Source organism: Micromys minutus, assembly GCF_963924665.1.
Source record: "Micromys minutus genome assembly, chromosome: 1".
Classification (NCBI taxonomy): Eukaryota; Metazoa; Chordata; class Mammalia; order Rodentia; family Muridae; genus Micromys; species Micromys minutus.
Window position 1 is genome coordinate 213,342,594 of NC_137969.1, and position 12,205 is coordinate 213,354,798.

Sequence of the window (12,205 nt, forward strand, 5' to 3'; positions counted from 1 at the left end):
AAATTGGATTATTGCAACAGAAATGAGTATAAGGGGTCACAAAAGTCTACAGGCAATGTAGCTAGGGATTAGGAAAGACATCCATTAATGATTAATTGGATTAGTGGTAGGAACTGAAAGACAGTCTGTATGAAGCTGCCTGAGGCACTCAAATAAGTCTGCCTGAAGATAATTGTCAACCTTAATGATGAAAAAGGAAAATAGTGAAGAATACTAATTTCTTCACACATATCCAAGCTTTTCTGATTTTAGAAATTAGCCCACATAACTTAAATTTGCATTAAAAATATGTAGGAATTCTAATTACCAAGCCTTCCTAAGACAGTAGTTCAGAAAAATTAACAGAAATAACTAATTTATTTTCTGGTTCCAAAGCCATAAAATGAAATATTTACCTCTATTTACATCTTTTCTAACACTTCTTTTTGTCAAATCCTCAAGATTTTGAACTAATTATCTAACATTTATCTATCAACCTATCTATCTATCTATCTATCTCTCTATCTATATACCTATGTTATCATCTATTACCTAATTTAAAATATGTCTTGACAATTATTGATTTCATGTACCTATTATACCTACTTATCATTTAGTATCTATCTAATTTATCATTTTTCTCATTTAAAACCTACCATCTGCTTATTTCTTCTTTTTAATCTACCTACATATCATCTATGTATGTATGTATGTAAGTATGTATGCATGTCTGTATGTATGTATGTATGTATGTGTGTATCTATCTATCTATCTATCTATCTATCTATCTATTTATCTATATACCTATCTATTATCTAGTAAATAGCTTAGAATAATTCAGCGTATATGTTTCCATCTGCTACACTAAGATAGTAAGACTAAATATACTTCTTATGTTGGTTCACTTTATATATTCCCTTTGGAATACTCCAAATCACCTTCATAACTTCTCAAAATGCCTGTATGCATACATATGCTATATATAGACTATGAACAGCAAGTTGGTTTGTGTGCTTTTTTTCTGTCCATTTCATTTCTGCTACTATTAATTAATTGACATTTGAAATTATAAATTGCTTCTGCTAATACTAATCTTTATATAGAGTATAAAATAGCCTAAAATCACAGAGGAGTTTTCTCACTACATACTGTATTTATTACCATAATATTGTATAGAACACCTTTATAGAAGCAGGGGGAAGGGTGACAGGATAGGGGATAAAGAGGGGAATGCTGGAAAGAGGATAATATTAGAAATGTAAATAAAGTGTATCCAATAAAACCAGTAAAAATAAGAAAAATATAGTCACTGTATAATATAAATTCTGCATACCCTTGAACATATGAGGTCTTTCCATTTTCTACAACTTTTTAAAATTTCTCTGCTCAGAACTTTACACTGTCATTAGTGAAATACCTTTTATTTTTCTGATTTAGTTCATGCTTCAGGTTTTCATTTTATTGTTGAAGCTATTATGAATTGGATAATTTCTCTGGTTTTGTGATGTATGTTACTTCTCTATAAAAGGATACTGGTATTTATTTATTAATTTTGTAGCCTGTTGCTTTGTGAAAATACTTACAAGATGCAGAGTTTTACCGTAGATTCTATCATATGTGTCCTATGATTTACACATAGGGACAACTTTGTAATCTTTTTGAGTTTTGCTTATATCCCTTTTACATGCTCTCTTGCATTATTGCTTTAGTTAAGATTACTCTTCCTTCCTTCTTTCCTTTCCCTTCCTTCCTTCCTTCCTTCATTCATTCCTTCCTTCCTTCCTTTCTTTCTTTATTTCCTCTCTCTCTCTTTCTTTCTCTCTTTCTCTTTCTATTTTTCTCCATTCCTTTTTTTCATTTCTTTCATTTTCTTTCTTTCTTTTTGTATTTTTTCTTCCCTTTTCCTTCTGTTATTTTTTTGTGATGGTGTTTGAAGAAAATAGACTTAATTTTATTTGTTATTTCTTGTTTTAAAACATATGCATTATTGTCTTATGAGAAAGTTTATAATTCCCATGCCCTATATTTTTAAATATTTTTTCCTTTTATTGAAAATAAACTATTTTCTCATACAATACATCTTTATTAGTTCCCCTCGGGATTAATAACAACAAAGCTTAACAAAATGAATATAAATAGACAAAAAGAAAAGCCATCACATAGAAGTTGTAAAAGGCAAATCAATATAAGGAAGTGAACCCTAAGAGAAGGCAGAAGAATCAGAATTATTCATTTATATAACCAGAAGTTCCATAAAAACAGAAATTAAAGCTACAATACACATTCAGAAGACCTGCTACAGAAACTTGCAGGCTGTGTGTTTGCTCCTTCAACCTCTGTGAGTAACATGAACTGTACTCATAAATAATGACTTAGAAGAACTTGTTCTAGTGTTCTCCATCACCCTGGCTCTGATTCTCCTGTAGAAATTCTTGAGCACTGAGGGGAGGACTCTGATGGGGACTTTCTGTTTAGAGCTCTGTGTTCCAAGCCTTTCATTAAAGTTTTGTTCTCATGATGTTGAGTTCATCCACCCTGTGCAGGTGTTGATAACAAATTCAACTTGGACTTACTGATTTATTTGGGATTAATTAATTAATTAATTAGTAGTTATGTGGAGGTAAATATGAAAATATTTCACTAAAAATATGAAAACAGGCAAATCAAAATTAGATGAATTTCAGGTAATAGCATGCTTTATCATGTAATTGATTTTTTTGCAGTACTAAAAGTTAACTTAAATATCACTACTTAGATGCAGTATACACAATTTAATTATGCATAAAGTCAATAGCCAACATATTTTGCTATTCCATATTTCAGTTAGATGAAGTTACCATAATTCTAACACAGTAGATAGAAATCAGAAAGTTAAAAAGAAAGTAGCACACGAAATTGTTGTGTATTAGGAAAGTGTAGACAGTAAGCAAATAGTGAACCCATGCTTTTGAGATCTTGGGATAGACATAATTCTAAAACGAATAAGCCATATTGAGAAAATAAATGCATGAATTGTCCTAGAATCAAGAAAAACTTTGTGCTGAAGTTTATACTTATATTGCTGCCCAACTGTTTGACAGATGAGTAAATCAATTTCTTGGCATAACAGTAGCCAATTTAAAGACTCATAGTGAGTGCATGGATGGTGGCCAAACAGACTGTTTGCCCAAGATAAAGTTAGTCAGGTTTTCCAAAGTACATACAATCTTATCAATTTTTCTTTGACATTTTTCTACCAAGATTGTAGGTGAAGAGTGAGCTTAGCCTTCTTAATTGGGCTGGAACAGTCTCTTAATCTTTGAGAAATGTCTACTGTACATCAAACATACAGAATATGTGCTTTTATCATGCTGAAAACCTCACATTTACTTTCTTTCCATTCTTGTGACCTTTACTTTACAAATTGTTCCCTCAAGGGTATTCATATTCTTTTTTTTTTAGAACTAGAAAATTAACTTTATTTTCTCTTTCTTTTTTAAACTATATACTCTGAATTTACATTTGAGATGTTATCCTTTTTCCCTGCCTTGCTCTCATCTCCCCATCCCTTCCATTTGCCTTCAGGAAGGTGCACTCCCTACTAATCACCTTCTCAACCCTATTTATTGCCTTGGCATTTTCATACATTGAGAATAATGGGCTCTCCCTGGACCAAAGTCCTCTTCTCACATTGATGCCAGGCACTGATATCTTCAGATACATATGCAACTGGACAAATGGGTCTCTTGATGTGTGCTTAAAGCTTGATGTCAGTCCATGGGAGTTTTGGAGGGTTTGGATGGTTAATAATGTTGTTCTTCCCATGAGGTTATATAACCCCTTTCAACTACTGCTGTCCTGTCTTTAGCACCTTCATTGAGGTCCTCTTGTTTAGTCTGATGGTTAGTTGTAGGCATGCTCAGGTATATCTATATGATTCTGACATCATTTCTGAGAAGGCATCTCTATCTGGTTCCTGCCAGAAAGTACTTCTTGGCATCAGCAATAATGCTTGGATTTGGTGGCTGCATATGTGGTGGATCCCCAGGTGAGGCAGCTTCTGAGTGATCTTTTCTTTAATCCGTGTTCCTCTATTTGACCTTGCATTTCCTCCTGTGAGTGTTTTGTTCTCCCTTCTAAGAAGAATTGAGTCATTCCCATTTTGGCCTTTCTTCTTTTTGGGCTTCATAATGTCTGTGAATTGTTTCTTGGATATTTAGAGCTCTCTGGCGCTAGTATCCAATTATCAGTGAGTGCATAATGCATACCGTGTGTGTTTTTTCACCTCACTCAGGATGATAGTCTCTAGTTTTGTCCATCTGCCTAGGAATTTCATGAAGTCATTGTTTCTTATAGCTGAGTAGAACTCCATTGTGCAAATGTACCACACTTTCTGTATCCATTCCTTTATTTAAGGACATCTAGGTTCTTTCCAGCTTCTGGCTATTATAAACAAGGCTGCTATAAACAAGGTGGAAGTAGAAATTATATTAGTGCATAGGTATTGGTTACAGAGATCCAACATTACACCAAGTGACATGTATTCATTTCATACTATTAAAAGATCGAAGTATTAGAATCATTGATCTCAAATGCCATTCATCTCAGTGCAGTTATTGAAAAAATACAAAATATAAACTAATAGGGCTGTGAAGAGAATATGTAAATTCATAGTTATGTCACTGAATCAAGGCCTAAAGCTTTGTCAACATATAATTTAAAAAATACCTTGTTGAAAATAAAAATACATCTATTTGATGCTTACATTGACACTGTACCTAGCAGCAGCTTGTTATACACTTTTCAAGGATAAAGGAAAATTTTATTAACACTGGACTGATTCTTGTTCCCAGATATTTTTCTCAATAAATTTAAAAGAAATCTGGCCAAAGTAGAAGTAATTGCGATTAACTTGAAGCTATCTGTAAAACCACCAACTGTTTTTGATCTATGTTATATGTTTTGCAGTGATGATTGTATCCATGTAGAAAGTTTCTTTCTCTCTCTTTCTTTCTTTCTTTTTCTTTTTTTTTTTTTTTTTTTTGGAAAAAATAGTAAATAATGCTGAAAGAAAACCAGAACCACATCTGAACTGCTAAGATGCTGCTGCTAAACCATTGCTGAACAAATGCCACAGCATCAAACTTCTGTTCCTGAAAATCAAAACCCTCATACTTTAAAGGGAAACACAAATAGCATGAGCATACCAAAGGAAAAGGAAGAATAAGATCAAAGCAAGCATCAGCAAAAACACTGACACAATCCACCAGCTTTCATCAAACCATTATGCACAAATCTCATTCGTATTCACACTCCCCCTCCATGATTAAAGATAAACTACTTTTGAATGTAACAAAGATGACAGGAGACTGATATGTATAATTCATTCCCTTCTTGCCCTAAGCTAGATTATGAACCTATTACATTAACTCTTATGTGTATTATAACATTTCTCCATTACTTACATTAAAATTGGTATGTATTTTGATATGTAATTTATTCCTTCATGTTTAAAATGTGAAATCGGAAAGTGAGGAACCTAAGCTCAGGGTTGAATTTCTGGTGCTTAATGCCAAGTCTCATTTGGTGAATGAGACAACAGTAAACTCCAAATTAACCCATTCTATTTTTTATGCATACATTTTGCCAAGACAGGGAAATATTTGCAGCTTCACTTGCGTTTTTCCACAGATCATAAGTATAGTCTTTCAGTTATTACAGTGTTAAAATTAATTGATATATGAAACAATGAATTCAAGTTTTGCTAAAATTATTTCATATAATTTTATTTATAAAGTTTTTTAATTAAAATGAATTCAAATTAATCAGAACATGCATGAAAAAAATAATTTTAATTTGAAGTTATCAGATTTTTTAAAAAAATTCTCAGTTAGCATTATTACAGGCATTTCAGACACCTGAGTGCTTCATACTTAAAGTCTCAACCTTTGAGAGATTAAGGCAAGAGAATTGCCTTGATTTCAATGCCAGCCTGTAATATGAGGTAAATTTTATGTTAGCCTGTGCTACAGTACACAACGGCCTTAAATACCATGTCTTTCTTTAAACTTAAATTGTTATAGAGGTGATTCAACATTGCTTACTGTGAATCATGTTTATCTTCTATATCCATGAACAAAGTACACACAACCCTTTTAAGTATAGAGATCAGAGAAAACAATGAGATTAAATGTAGTTTGGTTGTAGATGGGGGTCTTTTCTAAATATGCTGGACATCAAACATGAGAGTTTGGAGAATATAAGCATCAGAGACCATAAATAATGAAATATACATAGACCTTAGATAAAATAAGTAGTGGTTTCTGAATTTTATAAAAAAAAATTTTCTCTGGTATGTGGGATGTGAAAACTATCTGGCAACTTTAAAGGATTAAAAATAAGTTGTTAGCACCAAATGTAGTATCTGCAAAAGTTTTATCTGAAAAAAAAAATGCATCCACTAGGGAAGATAAATGGAAGATTTATCAAAACACACCAAATGCAAATCCAGTGTTACGTGAATTTGCTATTTTCAACATGAAATTTACCATTGCATTTTTGAAGTTCTGATCAAAAGAATGAGACCAAGTCATATGGCCACTGCAATAGAAACACAGCTCCTTTTGGGGAAATAATGATAAGGAACAATACAAGGAACCCAATTGGTTGAATACTTTTCTCTTTGTAGGGGTAATATATTTTCAGATTATTGCTTAGGTTTCAGAAAAGCCACTCTTTGAAGAAAAAAAAAGAATAAAACATTATTTTAAGAAAATTATGCATATCCTTTATCCTAGTTTAGGTTAAAGTGGTGATAGGAATTGCTATAAAGGTTAGGAAAGGCAACATCGTTGTTAATAAAACAGTTTTCAAGTTAAGAAATGCATAGCCTACATTTTATTATAATTACTGGCTATAATTCTGAACACAGCATCATCAGGAACAAGGCTTTATTCATGAAAAGTGTAATAAGATAAGCAGAGAATACAGCTTGTCTGGTGGTAAATGAATTAAATACCACACTGAAGGGTAACATAGACACACTGAACTAAGGTTAGCTAGTGAATCCATGCATTACCAAAATAAAAAAGCCATTTCTTCTTTTTCTTTTAACATAAATATATATGAATATATTTTTGTCAGTACTTGATTTTTTGAAAGGTTTGAGAGTATGCATTGAAATCTTACTATTTGCAAAGATCATAAAGCATATGTAAAACAAAATGTAACATTCTAATACTCCATTCAAAAGTAATTCTTGAGAGAATGAATGTATATCCAGTGTCTGAATGTTACCATCCACTGGCCCATGTTTAACTGACCTTTATTCTAGGAGTCTGGTCTCTCTTGAGGACTATGAGAAATGACTGGCTACTTAGATGCCTTTCTAGCAGAACTTTGAGTTGTACACGTTCAATTTTGATGTCAAGTATGTCTTTACCACTCTGTAAGTATCTTTCTCTTTCAAACACAGAACACATTCATGTATGAATGCCATGGCACTTGTAAATGCTCATTGGCATAGCTGATGTTGGACAGGGTAATTTTAGATGCTTTATTTTTTATCTCCCTAGTTTGCATTTTATACTACTTCCTATGTATCCTCAGACATTTCTGAAAGTGACAATTAAACCTTGTCAATTGAAAACATATGTACTGCAGCATATGATGCTTAACAACTGTTCTACCAACCTTTGATAGTCTGAGGCAGGACTATTGTGTAGTCTCTGCCAGTATGGACAACACAGGGATTCTGTGTAATTAACCTGGGATAATAGGGTGGAATCTTCTATCAAGAACAAAAACAAATAAATAAACAAACAGTACTGTATCCCCCTAAAATAGTCTAAATATTTATAAATGTAAGAACAATGCTTAAAATTAGCAAATGTTATAAAATCCTGACTTTCAATGGAATGTGAGAGCTTATTGATTTTATTCAGGAATAAGTTTACTAAGTGAGAAATCATCATGTATATATTGTGATGTAGCTTCTGAAATCAGCAATTGTTCTGTATAGACAACAGAATATGGATGAGAAAGTCATAGACCTAAGATGCAACAAATTTGTTTTTATGGAAATCTATATATTATGCACTAAAAGATTGTGATAGGAATCTGCTAATTTTTAAGTTATGTTCATGTGTAAATTTAGTTTATTATAGTTAGTTCATCTCAATGATGTGCATAATGAATAGCCAAATCCTCCAGACTCACCTCATAAAGGAGCAGAACTCTGTGAACCTGCTTTTCTCTGATTCTCATTTGTGAATATATCACCACTCAGTGGGCTTCGGAAGCAGGAGTTTTAGAGTCAGGGATACTCAGTGAAGCCTTCTCCCTCTCAGAGGTGAGAGGGGTTTGGCGAGAGTGATTTTGTTAGGTGAGATGGGGCGGCGGTCAGGAATCAGATGTAAAGTCAATAAACATATTAATGGTTAAATTAATATCCTATTCAAAACAATTGACTGATTTGCTTCCTAAAACTGACCATCTAATTAGAGACCTGTGCAGTGTAAAGGTAAAAATCACAGCGATCGTCTATCAAGCACTGATTTATTTTCAATCTCAAATATCTTTGCAATTTTACAACAAGCCATTAGATTACACATCATCATCCTGTAGTCAAGAGAGCAGAAGGGTGGGCGAGTTCTCTTCTCTGTCACTGTCTCTATCTATCATGTATGTATGTATGTATGTATGTATGTATGTATGTATGTATGTATGTTTCTTCCTTCCTTCCTTCCTTCCTTCCTTCCTTCCTTCCTTCCTTCCTTCCTTTCTTTCTTTCTTTTTTTCTCCCTCACTTTGGGTATCACACACAAGCTATATTTTATTATAGATTTAAAGTTTAAATTAAAATTATTTTAAATTGCACATATATTACTGTTTTCTCTTCCTTGTTGAACTGTAGTAACCACAGACTCTTAATTTACTAGAAATTTTAGGCTTTAATTACTTTAAATTAAAACTTGACAAATGTAATATATTCATTAAAAATGATTCAATGACTTCAAACATACTTTTAGGATTTTTATAATTAATTTACAATTTGAAAATTTTGTGCATGATTATACTATATTTACCTCATGTCTTCATTCCTTCCCACTTCTATTACCTTTCTATAAGAAACACTAATCTCCTAGCAAGCCCCTCATCCTCTTATTCTTTTTTGTTGCTATTGTTGTTGGGGTTTCCTTATGATTTAGAGACAGTAGCTATGACAGAGATTAAATTTGACCTTGAGCAAATTTGGCATACATTTAACCACTGAACTTCACCACAGTGCCTATTCCGTCTTTTTTTTTTAACCTTTTCACTTTATCTTTATTGGTTAAAATATATTAAATACACATTAAACATAGCATATTTAAAATGTAAAAAATGCTGTATATAGTAAAAAACCATAAGCCTCCCACCCAAAAACTAAAGCAGGTATTTGTAATTCACTTGTGTGGCCCTTTTATATTTCCCCACCTCCCAAGGCTATCTATCACTAAACTTCATTTGGGAATTTCTGCAATCTTGTACATTTTTATCACACATGTGCTTTGATCTCATTCAGTTTTGAACTCTTATTTTTAAAATCCTTCTACTCCCTCTTCTGCAATCTTCCCAGAACCTTCTATGTAGGCATTTTTTTTGAATATATATTCATTGGGACTATCTAGAGTGCTGTAATGGAGCAAAGGAAAGTTAAATATTTTGGTCTCCTGAACTTAAAAGAACTCATCTACTGAGTGTTAAACACCCCTATGGAACTCAGTATGTTTTCATTGAAGTTTTCTTTTTTAATATGGACAAATACTTTATTAAAAGGTAGTTAAAGGGCATTTTTAAATGACGTTCAGATAAACTGGCATATATTGAATGCTAGAGTTGTTGCTTTTTATTATCAGATATAATGATATATTTCTAGAGTTTCTCAATTTAGATAGATCCAGAACAACAATACACACAGTAATGTTTGCCATCTAGTTAATGTCTACAGTGGCTTGTCTTTTTGATGCCTTAGATGAACCGAACACCAACACAAACCTGACGTATCCCCATGTCAATTTCTTCATGGAACAGCCACCAATTTTTCGACTTTCAACACTCATTGTAATAGAGCCTATAAACGTCAGAAGATGTGGAGTGCATGCTAAGTCTGTATGTCCAAGTTGTCTGTCAGGCCCTACTTCAATATTAATCCTAGAGATACTTTAAAATACACTCAGACAGAATGTATAGAAAAAATTTTATTGCATTACATATGCAGATGTTAGAGGCTTTTTAGAAGTTTATAACTGAGTGTAAAGTATAGAATAAGCATAAATCAACAATTATAGATAAAATAGAAGTTTTTAAACTAGGTGGTTATCTTTTTAAAAATAAGGTAAAGTATGCTATAGGTTTTTTTTTACTGTATTAGGATATACTTTGAGTAGAGATTAATAAATGTATCAATCACTGTTATTAATGTCATATTTTAAACAAAATAAAACATTACATTTAACAGCCTACTGCAGAAGTCTTTGCTTTAGCTGAGACACTTTTTCCAAAGTTACTTTGTTTCATTTATTTTTTATCATCAGGTTCACAGCAGGATATAAATGTGAACTAGAAATCCAGATGGCAACTAAGTATACTTAGGAGCTAGGGTAGGTATTTATTTGATAGGTAAACTGTGCTAATAACTTGTATTATTTAAGACAACAAATAACACTCAAATTATAGTGCTTTTAATAATTAAAAACATGATGTACTTGCAGTAATTCAAACTGGTTAAAAAGTAGAATGCAGATTTGTGAAGGGAAAACTTTGATTAAACAAAACTGAATATGACGGACATTACCTATTGTCCTGTGCGTTTCTATTTTGTGATTTTAGTATTTATTAACATATCTACTTCAAATTTATAAATGGATCTAATCATTGAGTAGCTTAAAGTGTTAGTTTATATTAGAGCAGTATTTCCTACTTTGAATTGAGATCCAGAATCACTTTAATTTTATAAAGGAAACATATCAGCCCACGAGCAGGTCCTAGAAATAAGCACACCAGCTTGGGCTCAGGAGCCTGGTTTCATAATGAATGTTAAGCTAACTAAAGAAATATTCTGATTATATGTTTCTGCACCATGATGGATACTGCCTCAGAATTCAGCCTCATATACAAAACCTCCTTTTCTTAAAACCGGAACCACAAATGAGAAAATAAACAGTGTCATTGTTGCATAGGGCATTAAATTTATTTAGAAACAAAATTGGAATAAAAGCAATTAATTAAGGATGTTTAAAATATAAAAATAGCATTCCTTGTGGTTTAGAGAATGTCAATATGAAAAATGAATGTGAAAATATGTCAGGAGAAATAAAGAGAATAATTATGAATTAGCCCAATGCAGCCCCATTCTTCTTGAGAAATCCTGTTTTCTTAATTCATGGTCAAAGTTGTTTTTTTTTTATATAAACAACTAACAAGTGACAATAAAATCATACCTAAAAACCACAGACATGGAAAAATCAATTATCCAGAGGAGATGCAGTAAACAGAATGATGATAATCTTAAGAACTGTACATTCGAGGACATTCATTGTGAGAGAGAATTTTTGAAATGCATATAAATACATCAAATTTCACAGAGAAAAGATGGAATAGAGATGGCTCCAGTGAGACATCTAAAAAACGGTTAAAGTCTGACAATCTGACAGTGACAAATGCATGTTGAAATACAGGACAACAGAATCTTTTTCATTGTTCCTGAAAACACAAAATTTTGCAGTCAGTTGAGCGATAGTTGACAGTTTACTTCCATGCTGGTCAGTTTTTGTCACCTTTTCACAAGCTGTGGTCAACTAGGGAGAGGGAAACTCAATTGAGGAATTGCCTCCATTAAATTTTCCCTGAGTATGTCAGTCCAGTATTTTCTTGTTTAATGTTTAGTGTTACTGGGTCCAGATTACCATGGGAATAGTAACCCATTGGCAGTTGGTTTTGGGTTATATAAGAAAGCGTGGTGGGCAAGAAATAGAGAACAAACCAGTGAGCTGTATTCTTTGGTGTCAGCTTGAATTTTCACCTTTAGATTTCTGCTTTGAGCACTGCAATGACTTCCCTTAATGAGAGAAAACCATCTGTAAGCCAAATAAACTATTGCTTCCAACATGCATATAAAAATAGGCTCAAGCAAAGGAGACAATGTGATGAGCTATGGTGATCTAAGGAAAAGGAACACTTGCATTCTGTACAGAAGATGTCAAAG